Source organism: Sinohyriopsis cumingii, chromosome 4 (genome assembly GCF_028554795.1).
Source record: "Sinohyriopsis cumingii isolate HCF-2022 chromosome 4, ASM2855479v2, whole genome shotgun sequence".
In the NCBI taxonomy this organism is placed as follows: Eukaryota; Metazoa; Mollusca; class Bivalvia; order Unionida; family Unionidae; genus Sinohyriopsis; species Sinohyriopsis cumingii.
Genome location: NC_142964.1, coordinates 93512461 through 93531509, shown reverse-complemented (window position 1 = coordinate 93531509; position 19049 = coordinate 93512461). Strand labels below are relative to the sequence as shown.

Sequence of the window (19049 nt, the reverse complement as noted above, 5' to 3'; positions counted from 1 at the left end):
ACAACACATGGGTTGGTAGACTTTAAGATTTGTTTTAGACTGATTGGGGTTTCAATTTCGTTTCATTTCCTGTTAGAGTGGGTAGTGTAAACCAATGTATGACAATATTTAAAATAAAATCCATACTGGGTATTGTGAATATAAGTTGAGGGTTCCATTTTACTTTAATATGTGAGACGGTATAGTGAAGCAAGTTTCGGAAAATCGATCGTAGAACAAAATGTACAATTGAATCTTTCTGTTGCGATAACGAAGCAGGATATAGCCTCGTTGTGCATGCAACTTGTACAGACGTCCTATTCTTCATTTCTGTTAATACTGATGCAGGTAAAGTAATGAAAAGTGTGTAAATAATTGTTTTTACAAGAAATGACAACAAATACATATAAAAAGTTCCTTAAATTAAACTTTAACTATTTAAACACCTTTATCAGCCGAGCAGAAAAACCATAAGGACTACGAGTCACTAGGATACAAGCAACCGACAGTCGAGGTGCGATGGAAAATATGATGAACCCACATTGTAAAATATTTTATATCCATTATATTTGTTGAAAGAAATAAAGATAATAAGATTAAGAAAAGTCCCTCTGTTTGAAATAAAATACACCCACCCACCTACATAAATTAAATGGTCGATCCCTATACTCATCCGTGTGAAAAGATGCAAGAAGTGTCTTCATCCCCTTTCTGGATCAGTGTAGTGCTGAATATGTCGGGCATTGCTCTCTTGATATGCAGTATTCACGAATGTAGATTATAAACAGTGGAATACTAGAGTTTTGCAACTACATCGCATATTTTTGCTGTGTGTGAAATAATATGTGCGTGTGTTCTTTTTCTTGAGTCAAATATTATAGCTCTCAAAGTCAGTACGAAACCATGTATGATGATATTGAAATATATACTACAAATTATTGAAACCTATAAAAAGAGTGGCAGGAATAACAATAAATCAGTGGGTCTACCCTGATGCAAGGTATTGTCAAATATGCTTCCATAGGCTTTATTGGCAGCTGATGTGTCTTAGAATTACTTGTATGATTTACATCAAGTTAGATTTTTTCTTTTAAACGTTCTAGATCATTTTATGTGATTTTCCGACTTCTGCTTTGTTATAATTTTCATTGATTTCCATATATTATTTCTTATTCTTGCCAACAATGTAAACATGCTTCATTCATTTTCGTTCCTTTTGCTGTAACAATCGTTTTGAATGTTTGACATCTGAGTATTTGAGTTGGATCTGTTTTTCATTTTATCTAATTGCACATTTCCACCAATATCGTCTTTTTATTTTGTGTATTGGGGCACAGTTTATATTACTATTTGCTTCGTGAAATTGAAATTTTGCAAGATTTCTGATCTGCTAAAGATGTGCACTAATGAGATTAGATGGATTAACTTAGTTAATGAAACTTATTCCATCTTAGACTACCTTGACATTTGTCGACCACTATCTCATTTCAACTATTACAAAAGAGTATGAAAAAGGCTCTTGAAAAAGCCTCCACTTGCCACGATTTCATTCCGTCAGGAAAAATTAACAGTGTAAATATAGTCAGACTGAAGCAATTTGTTTTCAATCTGTGCAGCAGTGTCAATACGGGCAGTCAAGTATGGGAGATATTGTCATAAATGAAACAATGTCTGGCGACCAGAGATCATGCTACACGAGACCGGTAATAATCGCCTATAGAAGCATCAGCCCAATAACTTTCTCAGCTCATGACTAACACGGACTCCTCAGATCGTCCCTCTAGGTATTCGGACCAATCGATAAGTCAGTATTAAACATTATTCATAACTTTGTACAGATTCTATATTTTGATTACCCTCTGCGACATAATCATTATTTATTCATAGTTGTGCAAATCCTATACTTGGACAAACTTGGTTATAGATGAAACATTGAAATGTATTGACTTTAAATTCTAAATATCGATCGTCAAGTTTCATCCCTTGATTAGGGATTGATTACTCGCATAATTTACATTTTCTGATTAGCCCCGGTTGTTAACTATTGCATTTACTTATATATGTTATGGTGTGTATCATTCTTTGTTACAAAGCCGGTACGCTTTGCCTATAGTATGTGCAGTTTCAAAGTTTTGATATTATAACACGTGAACATATCACTTTATCTAATTCTGATTGGTCCAAATAAGCACATTAAACTATTGGGCAGTATTCTTTTTACTGTTGGCTGCGATAATATATTTAACCCCGCCTAATGGAATGTCTTGATTTCAATGATTATTGAAACGATTCGGGGTACAATAGTGTCATCTCTCTAAATATGCCTAATTTACCATCACAGGCGCTTGTTATGTCATTTATATCATTTCATAACATGAGGAATGGCTAGAACTCCAAGACAACTACAACAGGTAAAACTAAGGGTATTTCCCAGTTGATAGCGGGTGTGTGGGATGGGGTTAGAGGGTGTCGGTAAGCATGTAGCCACGTCATATTACTTTTTAGGCATTAGTTTTTTCGTTACTTTCATTGTTGGCCAGGGTTTCAATCAAAGCATTAAGAAGTGTATAGTCTGTTTCATCTGTGAACCATTCGCTCTCGAACGGGTTTTCATCTTGTATTATTTTTACCATTATTTATTTTGCGTTGCAATTTAACCTTAAAGAAAATGAACCCCAAGGTATCAATAAATTACGTTAAAGTTAAATATTATGCTTTGCCATCTGATAAGTGAGGCCACATTTTGTAGCAAACGAGGTCAGTGTGTACTACTGGCCAGTTTTCATTCTTATGATGTCTATGATGTATTGGATTCGAAACATTCGACCAAAAGAGTAAAAAAATGTTTCAAACCAGTCTTATTGCTTTTGGGGTTAGAAGCACTTGTACTAGCAATGGAAAATATGATGGAGACAGCTCCTATCTTATTTCGAAAAAACTACGAAATATGTGCACATATTTAATTAGCTCAGGGATATTTGTACCAGCAAAATCATATTATATGCCATCGCCATGTGTTCTCATCCACACTTTGCAGTTTAATCATTCGGACACTATATTCCGTATCATTATTGTGACTCCCTGTTATGCGCTGGGGTGGGATGCTCCCAATATTTATTTGAATTACTGTGGAATTCCCACCCTGGCTCGTTTTTGTAGGAAGTGAAATTAGTGATAGAGAGAGGTAAAGCTCCGAGCCCCCAGTCAGCAACACCGACAATTAAGTTATTATGAACACAAAGGTGAAATCCAAACGAATAACAATTTAATACAAATTAAACGATATCAATTTCTAAGCCAATCTGCTTCCTCTTGACCATGTGACAACCTATTTTATCATGTGATTTTAGTGTGAGATGGCTTCCTTTGTACTCGGTTTCTACTCATCTGTATTTACTACGCCCATTGCTTTCCTCCTTCCGGCGTTCTCCGATTCTTCTTGTCCTCTTCCCCTTTTGTCTTCTTTTCTCCTCCTCCTTTCTTTCTCTCTTTCTTCTTCAACGAGGCTTGTTCGCCACCTACTTCTATCCTGTCTCTCTGAGACTCGGGACTTGACTACTCTGTCCCCAAAAGATTCCTACGAAAAACACAAGGACGTTAGCATTTGTGATCACGCATTCGTGCACATCGAAAAACACACACATTCTTATAGAAACAACGTTGCAATAAGAGCGGTATCCTACTTATCATACAGAAATCACTAAATTGCGTCATATATATATATATATATATATATATATATATATATATATATATATATATATATATATATATATATATATATATATATATATATATTTCATCTCATTATTCTCAACAATATCACAATAATCCGACGCATTTCTGTACTTTACACTCCCACAAGTGTACACAAATTTTCAAATATTCATATTATTTAAATCTACACACTGCAATTATTTCCAAAGTTATAATTTAATTCAACAATTGCAAAATCTAGAATATCACATGAAAAAATACACTAGTTTACTACGAAGTAATTAAATAGCGTATTACAATATAAACTCTGACGAGCGAGCAATCTACATAATCATAGCTCATTTCTCAAGTACGCATGTAAATTAAACAATACAAGGGTAATTGTACATGCTAACGATTCTAGTAAGTAAATATACATACTTCACTTAATAACTATTACAATGCCGTAACATTCTGCAACAATCGAGCAAATAACTCACTGACCTTTACGAAGCTTTCTGTCCTTAAAATGTACTAAGAGTTTTCCCGCCAAATCACGAGTGGCTCCTTCGGAGTGAGTATATTCTGCTTTACCAGTACGACGGCTTACGAATCACTATCTCGTTATCAGTTCAACTGACTGTTATGTTCTGGTTCGAATTGATGGCCCCACCCTTCCTCAGTTCTGATTGGATATCAATTCTACCCCCAGTCGGTCTACCTTAACAGACGAGCCTCAGGCCATCTGTCAAAGCGGGGAGATTTACAATAGCGTTGAGGATCCTTTGTTCTTAGAACAAAGGTTCTAACATCTATATGCTAGTGTTAAAACCTAACGGGGGGCTCTTGTACAAACAAAAATTGCCGCAACAGTGCAGGGACGACATACTCATTGCGCTTACCCATTCCTTTGTTCCTGACTTACATAATAGCGGGCAGACAAACGTGACAATTACAAACAATATTGCACTGAGACTTTATGTAGTAAAGGCCTTTCTTACTCATGCAACAGAGAGATATAACTGTTTTTCTAGCCTGACTTTTCTTATTTAAGTCTGCTTATTTCAGTCAAATCGTGTCAGTCACAGTGTCCACGAGCTCTGAACTGCTCTTAAAAAGAAGTAACACTTGTTTTCTTTTGCTGTGGCTGAGGAAGCTGTATTACAATCAAGCGACAAAAAAAATTCACTCATAAAACATCACAAGGTAACTTCATGTTTGATAACACACCAGATAGATAGATAGATAGATAGATAGATAGATAGATAGATAGATACATAGATAGATAGATAGATAGATAGACAAACTCCTACATATTAAAGACCCCAATCCGACTGTGAAATATTACCTCTCCTCTAGACGGTATTGTCATCACTTTTAATGCTGGTCCCTTTTATGTTGTCCTTGCCTATTAACCGCCTCGGACAAATCCATGCGGACGTCAAAGACTCTCGTGCACTGTAAATGATGTATGATGTGGTCATTTAACCATATCAAATGACACTTTCTATCTTTGATCAATCGGCTAAGCGGGTTTATGAAATGCACTTCGATATTGTAGGCAATACACGTACTCCAACTGACTTTTAAAAAAATAGAAGACACAGATGAATATTATTTTTTATACAGTTTTATTATATAAATAAGCATATTCTTTTCTAATAATTATTTTGAAAAGTTGTTTAACATTTTCAAGGTATCGGTTGAGAAAAATGAACATGAATGGATTTTTTACAAGTCATGCATGGAGAATATGCAATGCATTGTTTCGTCTGTGTCGTGCAAATTTTAGAACTGCTTTCACTTTTGGATCCTATAATAAGTCATAGCCAAATAAATATTTACAACTAATTATTAGTGGTAAGACTCCAACTTGCTCTTTAGGTTGCACTCCATACTAATGCAGTATTAAGTCATTTCCTGCTGGTCTTTGTTTTCTCACAGTATTACGCCTCAGCATCGAAGTCGAACAAAGTCCAATGTATTTTGACAATATAAAAAATGTATGGAAAGAAAATCTCATCATTAGCGGAATTAAGGGTTCTAGAGTTGGCACTGAAACTATGTTTGGCTACCAACTATAGTGAACAGTAAAATGCCGCCTGAATTTAGACTTTAGTAACGACGTTTTTCTGATGTTGAAAAACTCGTAACAAGTCTATTTTCCTCAATGCTTAATGTATTCTTCTCCATACATCTAGCTAATTCGTTTCTGCGTAAAATCAAAAGTGGCCCAGGTGTTCATTTGAAGCCTGATAAGTCTGTTAAAATGTATAAGCACCATTCGTCGATCTGATTTCTTGTACCATCCAACTGGCATCTTCTGCATTCCGACTTATGAGAAATGGTTTTATTTGGGCGTTGTATGCACACTCGTATGCTGTCATTATTCGTAACGAGGCGAGGCTTCACATTTTATATTGCTAGTGTTTTCTGTCTCAAATTCAAGTACAGTTTGGGACATTTTTGACATGGCGTTTTATACTGTTTGTCATAACCTAGCCCTCAACTAATATACGTGGATTAAATGGACTTAATATACGCGATTTTAAAACTATTCTTAGGCAAGAAGGCAACTAACTTTCCTTCAGGATATATTTGTGCAATATCCTCCATCAAATCCAAAATGCAGTCAGGATAGTCTAGATTGATTGTGATAATATAAACATATTTTCAATGTAGATCTATCTTTAAAAACGATGATAGTTCTGCTTCAGTAAATTCACCTAAGTCAACAAAAACATTCTAATAGTCAAAGAATCAATAGGGCCCCAAGTGGCCGAGTGGTCTAAAGTGCTTACCATTACGGATCACTGCCATTCCACCTCTGCCTGTGTTGGTTCGAGTCTCAGGTTCGACCAATGTGGGTATGTGAGAAAGCTTACCAGAAGATTATCGAGGGTCGGTGGCTCTTTCCTGCATTTTCCCGGGTCCTTTCTCTACCTCTGCTACCGGCCGCCAAGTATAGCCTATCTTCTATTGAAAGATGACGTTAAACCCCACAACAACAAGAACAACAACAACAAAGAATCAATTATAAATATAGTGATGGAATTTTTCTCATATCTTCCACAGTTACGGTTTTTAATTGTTTTGCCCATATGGGAACACTCAGGCCATATGTGCTATGCCAGAAACCGCAAGGTTGGATAATAAAATAACAAAATAACAATCAAGCAGCTTTCTGGTGACTCTTACAAAAGGGCGCTTAATGTCCAGAAGCTACATTTGAGACTCTTTATTTAGTCGCTAATATCTCCAATTCAGATATCTCTGAAAATAGCTTTCTCTGCTGTAGTGATCTCAATATACTTTCTGAAGTCGGCCTTAAATAACGTTCCACAAATACAAGAAATGGTTACATATTTTTGCCACGTATTTTTTATGTCTATGTCTCCTGAGATGCAAATTGCCACATAACAATTGCTGTCTTCATCTTCCGTGGTCGGGATATTTGACTACGATTCAGCGGACTTCCGTTTGAGCTGATGCACTTTCACAAACGTTTATACGAAATCTTTTCGATCTATTTTTATAGTATTCCGTCTCCTCGATTCAGCATAATAATATGGTATAGTATGAAAGACTGATCTATTGGTAACACTAGTACGCGGTCATATGCACGACGTTTTCTTTTTTATTGTAGGAGAGTCTTGGAACGGGTGCTGGTGCTGCTAAATATTTTAGTTCCTCAGAAACTAGGAACCTATCGCAACCGCTCGCATTCGGCCTTATGAATGGCTTCAGAAGCTTCTTTTAGACCATGACTTTGTCACTTTCCTGGAACTTTTAATTGTGTTTCTATCGGAAGTTATTGCAGTTATCGTAACTGTCTCTCAGACCGAATATCAATAGGGAGAGCCATACATACACCAGACTTTGCAACAGCTTTCTATATAAAGATTCACATTGTATATAAATTGCACTAAACTGCGTTGCCAAGTTTGTGGTTGGCAACATTTACATATTTCGCCTTGCTACTAGACAAGGTAACATTTTTATTTTAAAATAGATTGAATACGGGGTAAGTAACTCTTCTGCGCATGACATCATTTTTGTCCAAAGTTAATATGTAAACTGTCATTATCTGTCCGTAACCGTCATCATTGTATAGCAAGCTTAACCCATCGTTTTTTGTGTAGTATTATTGCATAAGCGTCATCTTCCATCATTTGTGTGCAAATAAGAATATAGGCAACTCTAAATGTTAAAATGGTAAGGGAGTGGGGCTGGTGGAATCACTTTATACTTTTTCCAAGGTCTCATACAAGCTTTCTCAATGGTTACGCAGACCAACTTCATTTCCTGAACTAACCGATATTTAAAACAAACATTGTCGACTTTCTCTGGCTATATTGGAAACAGCGATGAGAGATTTAGCTCCCATTTATCCTACTACAAATGCATTTCACATATATTAATCAGACACCTTAAGATAAAAATACTTTGTACCAAGTAGGATTCGAACCCGTGCCTAACTATCCCGCACCTGCAACATAATCCACTGGGCATTGCCCTCAATCGTCACGCCCTAAACAAATAACTACCACCAACACCCTCACAAGATGGTGACACCAAAGTATTTATGATAATCATTGTCGACTTTCTCTGGCTATATAGGAAACAGAGGTGAGAGATTTAGCTCTCATTTACCCTACTACCCATACATTTCACATATATTAATATTAATATATTACACATTTAGGTAAGAATACTTTGTACCAAATAGGATTCGAACCCGTCCCTAGCTCTTCCTCACCTGCAACATAATTCACTGGGCTTTGCTCTCAATCGTCACGCCCTAAACAAATAACTACCACTAACACCCTCACAAGATGGTGACACCAAAGTCGAAGAAGGACCTCTGTGTATCAATTATGGACTCGCTTTCTAAGCTATATATATTTTATGGAGAAGTAAACTAAATTGATCTTTAGAAATGTACTTTATATATATAAATTGTATTCATGGAGTAGACTTATATACCAGACAGACGTAAAAGCGCATATCTCCGGATCCCACATTATGTATTAAGTCAATTCAAGCACAGTGTATTAATAGCTTTTTTATTATAGTCGTACATAAATAACATCAGCATAAAGTCTATGCATCTCTTATGCCGAAATTATGAAAAGGCTCATACTTTATACATATAGGTTATTAAAATGGAAACCATGTACACAAACATTTAAACACATATCGTATGTTAAGAAGACTGTACATAAAAACTTAGAATTTCTTATTAGAAAATATCAAGATTCACAAAACATTAAATTTTACAACTTGTAGACTGCATACTTACAACAATAATAAACACCGTATAGAAACTACACCATATATGGCATTACTAGCTTCAAGGACATACATAATCAGTTAACCTATCTCACTAGTATATACATTGACATCATATTAATGTTTCTCTGGCATTCATATGTATATGTAAATAAAGCAACGCTGGTAATTAACTGAAGCAGAAGCATAATACGTTTTAACTTTGCTTCTCAACACGCTGAAATAATAGACGTATTGGAAACGTTGTGAATACCTGGTGACGTTTTTGCTTCTGTGAACTTTGCCAATAAATTCAGTGGCGTTTGAAAGAAAAAAAAAACGTTGCATGAAATGGTCTACAGTTGCACGTACAGCAAACCGGACATCAATATATATGCATGTGAAAACGTATGTAAAAGTAACATTTAAATATTTGAGAAGGAAATACACTACTTCTGCTGAGCAAAATGTATAATGTACAATTCAGGGGCTATTATGGCATTTTCTGAGTGACATCACGGTTAATATGGATACAATTATTCAATGCTGTCGGATACACTTCACTTCTGAGGTGGTTCTACCATTTTGAAGGTGGTCACAAAGCTAAATACGATATTGGTGCTGTAAAAGGAAAAATCGATGAAACCGCTGGCTACGTTATGAAAGATATTTCTGAATTCAGGGGCATTTATGTATTGACGACTAACTTAAAGCTCATGTAGGTTTTTTGCATCTAGGCTAATATGGGCTGATCAAAATCATGTTTGAGTTGATATCGCCAAAGATCTATTAAATAACAAAAGAGTGACCAGAGAGTGAGATTATCACAAGCAACTAAACATGGATTTACTTTGCTGAACCTGACTCAAGCGAAGAAAAAAATGTTTGCACGGAGAAAATCAGTGGAGTCCGTCATACGCATTATTCTTCAAAGCTAGTGCCACTGAACTTGTTATGCTTCCATAGTGTTAGAATAAGATGTGGAACTCTACCGAACTACACGTCTGCTAATCTACTGTGTGAAAGCGCATTGCTGCATACATCCGCTGTAGTGACAGACTTCCTTAATGATCAAAACTTTGCTACATCCTCCATACAATAGGCTCATGGAAAATAATTTGAGGGGACGTATTAAAGTAATGTTAACTAAAAAGGGCTTTATTGTATAGCACATTGATATTCATAACTTAAATACCCCTCGCATACCAACGCTGCCTGACAAAGCATGGTTTGGTTTGGTGCTTTGCCATACAGCGACACAAGTAGGTTATTTACTATCAGAGAAAAGTGCCCTGTGTAAGGACATACATCGGTAGATGACCCAGGTTGGTCTAATGGTAGGATTCGAATCCCCACCCTTTCTGTCGCGTCTGCGTGCCTCTAACCACTTAACCGCAGCAGCTCCCACTACGGGAATTAGAAATCATCCCATAGTATACATATCTAATAATATAATTTACATGAATCAGGGAACAAGTTATAATTCAAGCAAAGTCCACAATTAACTGCAAGTATGAACAGCAAATACAGATGGTTCATTCAAACTACTTTTCTAAGCTGTGAAACTGACAAAGAAGCAGCTCTCTCCTGAAACTTCTGGAAAAGATCTGGGATACAATTTACCGTTACGCAAATTAAGAAAAGCAGATAGCAATGTGGCTCATCGATTTCTAGGTCAGTATAACATACGCTTCAGCATCTAATTGAAACTAAACATTTGAAACTTTTATTCCTGTAGAAATAGGCATGTACTATTTTGTAACATAAACGCTGTTTGCGTTACTGGTTTGTCTTGTCTCTGTTTTATATTAGCTTTGAAAAAGACTCAATCAAAAGTCGAAAGCACTTATTTCAGCTAGAAACTGTTCGTTTTCAGTTCATTGCATTTATCTTAATCAAGCTAGACACACGCGATTCCTGGCTGGATCTGTGCACTTGAAAAGACTGTGTGTTGTTGCGGAAACTTTCTTAGATACACATACTATAATGTGATTGTTCATCATATCAGTTGTACGTTCCAGACGTTTCACCGGATACAAAATAACTGGATGTGAACGAAGAAATTATTCCCCAGAAGAAACGTTCATGGGACAGGGGAACTGTCAACACTAGTTTTCTACGCAAAACATGTATCGCACCAAGGCATAATTATAATATGCAGTACCTTTCTCAAGACCATTTTAATTTTTACAGCAGAGTACGTCCCTAAAACCTTTCCTGAACGTTTTAGAGTGAAGTGTATATAATATTGGATTAATACAGCAGTTTAGATAAAACATGCAGATAACGACCATATATAGGTTTAGAGACACAACAAAGTTTTGGACATAAAAGCCGAAAGCGCGACTGAATGATATGATATGATACGGGAGCCTGCAAATGGTAAAGACCATCACGACGATAATAACCATCTCTGTCACACGTCGGTTAGAGAGTAACCTGACACGACTTGTGGTATTACTCACTCCAGGAATGCTTCCAGTATGGAACGATTTCCATATATGTCCATATAGAACACACATCAAAATTAATGGCAACATGAAATTAAACACAAATAAGGAGGTTCTCAACCATCGCAGGGATGACTCTTTTAGCTTTTCAATGTCAAAACAGAGTTGGTCCTCTAATAGAAAAGGCATATATACCAGTAAGATCATGCTGCAAACGACTGTAAGTAGTATGTAGCAATTTCTTTTAGTTCGTAATAACATTGACCTCATGGGATGAACCAATGCAAGGTATCTATCTAATGATATGAAGACAAGCATATACATACTGGCACAGTCGCATACGAATGTGACATAATGAATGAGTCGACACGATACATTTTCAAATGACAAATCATATATGACCAAATGTAATGTTGTCATGGGAACACTAGATACCATGAAGAGTATGTCAGTTACACCCAAAATCATAACCAGAATATCAATAATACTTTTCATGCCTTTCTTACGCAAAATAGCAGCTACCGTTATAATGTTGCCAGCTAATCCAGTAACGGTAATTAGTCCAAATACAGTTAGAAAAATTGCTTTCCAAATTTTTAAAAAATCCCGATTGTGTTTCCCTTCTTCTGATTCTTCATACAGAAGTATAGTTGTATCATTGGCCACCGAACTTTCGACAAGAGAATTATTTGTACTTTCGATGCTTGTCATCTTCTGTAAAGAAAATGAAATATAGCTCTACAAATTTATTTTCCAAATACACCTTTTATGATACTTAATATTTCATTTACACATTTGAACATATATTGCCTGTGTTTTTATAAAGACCCAAAGCAAACAATCTAATCGTCTCAATCACTTTATACGGATCTATTTATGCATATTTTAATTAATTACTGTACCACGTGGGAATTTCTTTCAAATGTCTAGCATTATAATATTTACTATATTTGATATAAGATTCAGAATTAAACACTATTGTCTTGTCTTGAACCAGTGCATTTTATCGGCCTGTTCTTTACAACTTGACGGACAAAGAGAAGAGCTGCACTCTTTGCACTCTGAGCCTGAGATTGAGATTCATTGTTTATCTGACTATCAGAAGGCACCCTTCACATGTAACGTCATTTGTGACTGGTTGATACAAACTGTTAATCTCAAATGCGGGCTCAAGAGTTGTATGAGTTTTTCAGGATGATTTAGAATCCATGTGCATTTTATTCTTTATTTTTGATGATAACTCTCACGGACTGAACCAAAATAACTTAGGTTTGCGAAACCAAGTATGCCATAATCTTTTTTTCTCGACATGACACAAACTTTCGCATGTTCCATAGAAACATATACAAGTCAGTTTTTGATAGAATTATTTAATACCAACTAATAACAAAAATAAATACAATTACTGTATGTCTAGTGGATACATACCAGAGAGAGAGAACTGACTCTGTGGCAAAGGCTTATGTGTTTACAGTTTGTTTCTAATTTAATGCAAAAATGAGATTCCATTATTAGAAAATGTATTTACTGGTTTGGGGAAAATGCGATAAAGATATCTGACAGCTCCATAAAAGACCAAACCTGCTAGGCTTATGATTTTACAAACCTAACGCCTGATGCCATGATTGATGGAATTAATTTTCAAATAATGTTTGTAAATGTCGCATTATAAAATAGTACATTCAGCATCCTAAAGAATGCACTTATGACTATAGAAAAGCAGGAGCAATACAATTATTAATGAGAAAGAACAATAAAAAAATTATTTAGAAACTGAGATAAAGTAGCAAAGATGTACAAATTAAAATAGACCAACGCGTACATTTTCCATGAAAATGAGGTAAATTCGTCAATATATCGATTAATTTGATTTGCAGAGTTTCTAAGAAGATAATCACAAACGTTATGGGATAAAAGTATAATTATGGTCATTTTGTAAAAGAAAATTGGCCGTGTAATATGAAACTTACCATACTGTTGTATATATTTCCCCCTTATTCCTGCTTTCCTCCTTCGCCTAACATAACATTGGCAGAGAAATTCAAACAGGTTATTGCTCCTCCTATCATAATTTAAGTGATAGACTTGCAACGAAGTAACAGTTTATATCAACAGCGGGCAAGTTGTAAATGTCAACCCATTAATCACTTACATACCGAATACATCCGCATGTATTACGTTTCAATGCAAGTCAAGTCATACACAACTTCTCACTCGTAGTATAAGTTGGAAACAGACTTTTTTCTGACTCTGCTGACAGTTTCAATAATATTTATATTTAAAAAGCGAGTTAAAGAAATGTCTGTAAATAACACCCCAATAAGCAGGAGGCCATTATGGGTATGTGTTCCATTTACCTCTTGCAACAATGTGCACGTCAGCATTGAACAGAATGTCAGAAAGTGTAAGAAAATCCAAAGATTGCACCACTAAAAAATGCCTTTCAAAATCCTGCTCAAAATTAATGTCCAGTGTTTGGACAGAAGGTTCTGGACGTTAATACTTTTTGTTATTGAAATATGAGTTTTAATATTAAATTTGCATATGAATATTCCCTTTACGCCTGTACCAGCTATTTAACCAACCTATTAACGAAGGACCGCTCCGGTAGCCTAGTGGTTAGAGCGTGCGTCTCAGATGCAGGAGGTCGTGGATTCGATCCCCGGCCGGGTCATACCAAAGACTTACAAAACTGGCACTAGCAGCGTCCTCGCTTGGCGCTCAGCATTACGAGGTTAGTGCTAGGACTGGTCTGCCTGGTGTCAGGATAATGTGACTGGGTGGGACATCACACCACATGATATATTGTCGACAAAGCATCTTCGTTTGAACTATTTTGTTTTCGTTTTCTCTCTGTCTCTCTCTCTCAGTAGGATATACGTGTTATTTATTTATATTCCTATAGTTACACTGACTTATTGATTACGACGAGTATGTAGTACATAATGGTCCGGTTTGCTTAGTCTGAGTTCTATATGGGTTGAGAACGTTAGTGGACCGACGCTGATATGGGCCAAGTACTCCCGCAATCACGGTGTTGTATACTGACCGAGGAACTAGTAGCCGAATTAGTAGCAATTTCTCATTCTTGGCATCCCATATTAACTCTACAGCTTGTGTTAAAGTCTAATTCCTAGAGACAGTTGGATTCGGATGCGTTCTCCCCACACTCTTTTCCGCTAAGAAGTCCACCGTTGGTAAACGTTGTAACAATGGTAGCTGTTGCTTTTTTTCGTGTCAATGATGTTGTATTTCTGCGTTCGCTTCCATATTTAGTGCTGGACTATTGAACCGCCCACTATTGTTGTCTATATACAGCAGAGTAAAATTCTTTAGTTGGAAGACAAAATTGTTGTTTGATATGTTCTTGTGGACTAACAATGGGACAATACAACGTCAATCGAGATGTTTTGCCGGTTGTAATAAAAAAATGTATTTACAACTGTTTTTGGTGGTTATGGCTATCTGGTTTATTAGGTTCTCAAAATGTGTTATTGCCTTGTTCCGGTCCTTTAAAAATGATTAGCAAACCGTCATCGGCTGCTATTGGCGATAAAATAATAGCGCGGCAGAGTTCTTGACTGTGTTGGCGGAAATGGAAAGTACTGACATCTCCAAGCACAGATAAGGAACACAGTAGTGGTACAGACAGTAAACGTCGAATTTGCTTTTTATAGGGTGGTGGTGGTGGGGTTTGTTTTTATCTTTGAAATAGCTTTAAACAATGTTAGTCATATCGCTGCGATGCCTGCAATGTGGCAGTTTCTAGTGATGTCTAGCACTGGGGCATCATCCTGCAGACATGTAGTATATGTCCCATCAAATCACATCATCCTGGCATCAGGCTGACCAGTCCTAACACTAGCCTCTTAATGCTGAGCGCCAAGCGAGGCAGCTGCATCTACCATTTTTATAAGTCTTTTGTATGACTCGGTCGTGAATCGAACCTGCAACATCCCGCGTCCGAGACGGACGCTCTAAACATTCAGGCCAACGGAGTGGTCCTATACATCGAGTAAAACAATCTTCTGTTATTCCACGTGTTGCACACAGTATGGTGCTTTTATGTTAAAATGACCAAAAGTCATGGGCGAGGATAGTGGTTGTGGTCTATATCAAGAATGAAAAGGCAAAGCACACTTAATGATACTACTGGGATCAACCATTTAATTTATTGGGGGGGGGGCTGAAATTTTATTTTAGCTGAGATATTTGTTCTTCTTTTACCTTAAAATCTGTATTTCTTTAAACTAATGTAATGGATATAATAATTTCCTACGAGGGCAAGGTAGATGTCAGATTTTCCTTCGGACTTAGATTGTCGGTTGACCAAATGCTATCGATTGATAGTCCTTATGTTTTTCTTTTCAGGTCATAAAAGAGTTTAAATGGTTCAATTTTATGCATTTGATGTCATTTCTTGTAATACGTTTTTATAATGAAGTTTGGTTACTTTAAAGGCATAATGACTTAAACAGAAATTTTGAATAGGAATGTGTGTACAAGATTCATGCACAATAAAGCGACACTCTGTTTCGTTATCTCTATATCCATCATATGTTATCCATATGATCCTGCCATTCGAGTTTCCGTACTTTCTCCTGTTCACAATACCGACTCAGACAGGAAACGAATCCGAAACCCTCACGATTTACTTCGATGTGATTAGCTGTTGATCCATACAGTTCATATAATGATAGAAGACACGCATCATCACAAATTATGTCTTTCTGAAAGCCAAGGCAAGGACGAGGCGAAAGGGTGTAACTTAAAAAAGCGGGAAATGTGTTGAATCAGTTTGTATTATTCAAACGCCGTTCGTTTGATGCGCCCAAATATGGTTAATATTATGAGATAATAGAGTACAAATAGATTCAATTACAGTAGGATACAATGACACAGCCAAACACAAAAATAACATAATTATTCTTCAATAAAGGAGAAGTAACAGACAAAGTAATATGACAAAAAACGTAACAGATATGCCATTTTTCTTTTGGTTTCAGTGCAATTTAGCCGCTACAGCAAACTAAAAGATGTATGTGTGATATTTCGCCTCTTGAGAAGTATATATATATATATATATATATATATATATATATATATATATATATATATATATATATATATATATATATATATATATTAACAATATTGATAGTTATACATACGGACGAAACGCTCGTAAGAAATATTAATGTATTACTTTATGAGCAGGATTGAACAGATATATCCTTATTTTTGAATTTTGGCCGAAATTGACGCAAGCATTGGGCCTTCAACGTCATGTACTTTTTAACAGTATCTAGACATAACCCGCTCAACTTCGAAAACAACCTTTTAGAATATTTGGTATACAGACCCCATGTGATGAAGCTGAACATTTTTTCCTCCTCGGCTACATTAGGAGATTGATGAGGCTGAAGTGGCAGAAAAGCCTTCCAGATACTGAGATTCGCAAACGGGGTGGCATTTCCACATCTACACTATGTTGTTTAAATCATTGTTCTCTCTCTAGAACTTTATTGTTCTCTGTGTGTGTGTGTGTGTGTGTGTGTGTGTGTGTGTGTGTGTAAAACCAGTAATGAACTATATTTCCTATAATGAAACGTCGTCCTGGTTTCTCGTGCATTCATTAGGTGGACAACACATGGGATCGTAGACTTTAAGATTTCTTATAGACTGATTAGGGGTTTCAGTTTCGTTTCGTTTGCTGTTTAAGTGTGTATTGTAAATCAATGATTGTTGTTGTTCTAGGGTTTAACACCATTTTTCAGCAAAAGATAGGCTATACATAGTGGTCAGTATAAGTGGTGGAGGAAGAACCCTGGAAAACCCAGGGAAAAACCACCGACCCACGAGAAGCTGCTGGCAGGCTTTCCCACATATCCACGCTAGGCGAGCCTTGGACTCGAACCCACGCAGACAGAGGTGAGATGGCGTGATCTGGAACGGTGAGCGCTTTAGACCACTCGGCCTCGCGGGGCCCCTAAATCATTGTGTGACAATATTTAAAATAAAATGCATACTGGCTATTGAGAATATAACTTGAGCGTTCCATTTTCCTTTCCTGTGTGAGACGGTATGGTGAAGCAAGGTTCGGAAAATCGATTGTGCAACAAAATGTACAATTGAATCTGGCTGTTGCGATAACGAAGCAGGATGTAGCTTCGTTGTGCATGAAACTTGTGCAGACGTCCTATTCTTCATTTCTGGTAATACTGATGCATATAAAGTAAAGAAAAGTGTGTAAATAAATTTTTACAATAAATGACAACAAATACATATAAACAGTTCCTTAAATTAAATTTTAACTATTTCAACACCTTTATCAGCCGAGCAAAAAAACCATAAGGACTACGAGTCAGTAGGATACAAGTAACCGACAGTCGACTCCGATGGAAAATCTGTTGAACCCACATTGTAAAACCTTTTATACCCATTATATTTGTTGAAAGAAATAAAGATTATAGGGTTAAGAAAAGTCCCTCGGCTCGAAATAAAAGTCCACCCACCCACCTGCATAAATTGAATGGTCGATCCCTATACTCATCAGTGTGAAAAGATACATGAAGTAAATATGTCGTAAATATGACGGCATTTCTCTGCTAATATGCAGTATTCACAAATGTAGATTACCAACAGTGGAATACTACATTTTCGCAACTACATCGCATGTTTTTGCTGTGTGTGAAATAATGTGCGTGTGTTCTTTTTCTTGAGTCAAATATTATAGCTCTCAAAGTAAGTGCGAAACCATGTATGATGATACTGAAACATATAATACAAATTATTGAAACCTACAAAAAGAGTGGCAGGAATAACAATAAATCAGTGGGTCTACACTGATGCAAGGTATTGTCAAATATGCTTCTATAGGCTACATTTGCAGCTGATGTGTCTTAGAATTACTTGTATGATTTATATCAAGTCAGATTTGTTCAGTTTTAAACGTTTTAATTCATTTTATATGATTTTCTGACTTCTGTTTTTTTTATAATTTTCATTGATTTCCAATTATTATTTCTTACTCTTTCCAACAATGCAAATATGCTCCATTCATTTTCGTTCATTTTGCTATAACAATCGTTTTGAATGTTTGACATCTGAGAATTTGAGTTGGATCTGTTTTTCATTTTATCTAATTGCACATTTCCACCAATATCGTCTTTTTATTTTGTGTACTGACGCACAGTTTATTATATTATTTGCTTCGTGATAGCCAAAGGAATTAAAATTTTCCAAGATTTCTGATCTGCTAGAGATGCGCACTAATGTGCAAATGAGATTAGATGGATCAATTGAGTTAATTAAACTTATTCCATCTTACACTACCTAGACATTTGTCGACAACTATCTCATTTCAACCATTACAAAAAAAAGATGAAAAAGGCTCTTGAAAACGCCTCCACTTGCCACGATTTCATTCCGTCAGAAAAAATTAACAATGTAAATATAGTCAGACTGAAGCAATTAGATTTCAATCTGTGCAGCAGTGTCAATACGGGCAGTCAAGTATGGGAGATATTGTCATAAATGGAACAATGTCATTCGACCGGGGATCACGCTACACAACACCGATTCCGGTAATAATAACCTAGAGCTGTGTCAGCCCAATAACTTTCTCAGCTCATGACTAATTCGGACTCCTCA

At 36.2% G+C, this 19049-nt stretch overlaps 1 long non-coding RNA gene across 1 annotated transcript; it reads right to left on the bottom strand.

Moving 5' to 3' along the window:
* Positions 1-3222: 3222 nt before the first annotated feature.
* LOC149801688 (uncharacterized) lies at positions 3223-13454 on the bottom strand. Its single transcript, XR_016420711.1, has 3 exons — positions 13367-13454; positions 5024-5133; positions 3223-3556 (listed from the first exon to the last, which is right to left on the bottom strand). It is a non-coding gene; the product is annotated as an uncharacterized LOC149801688 (long non-coding RNA).
* Between the last annotated feature and the right edge of the window lie 5595 nt (positions 13455-19049).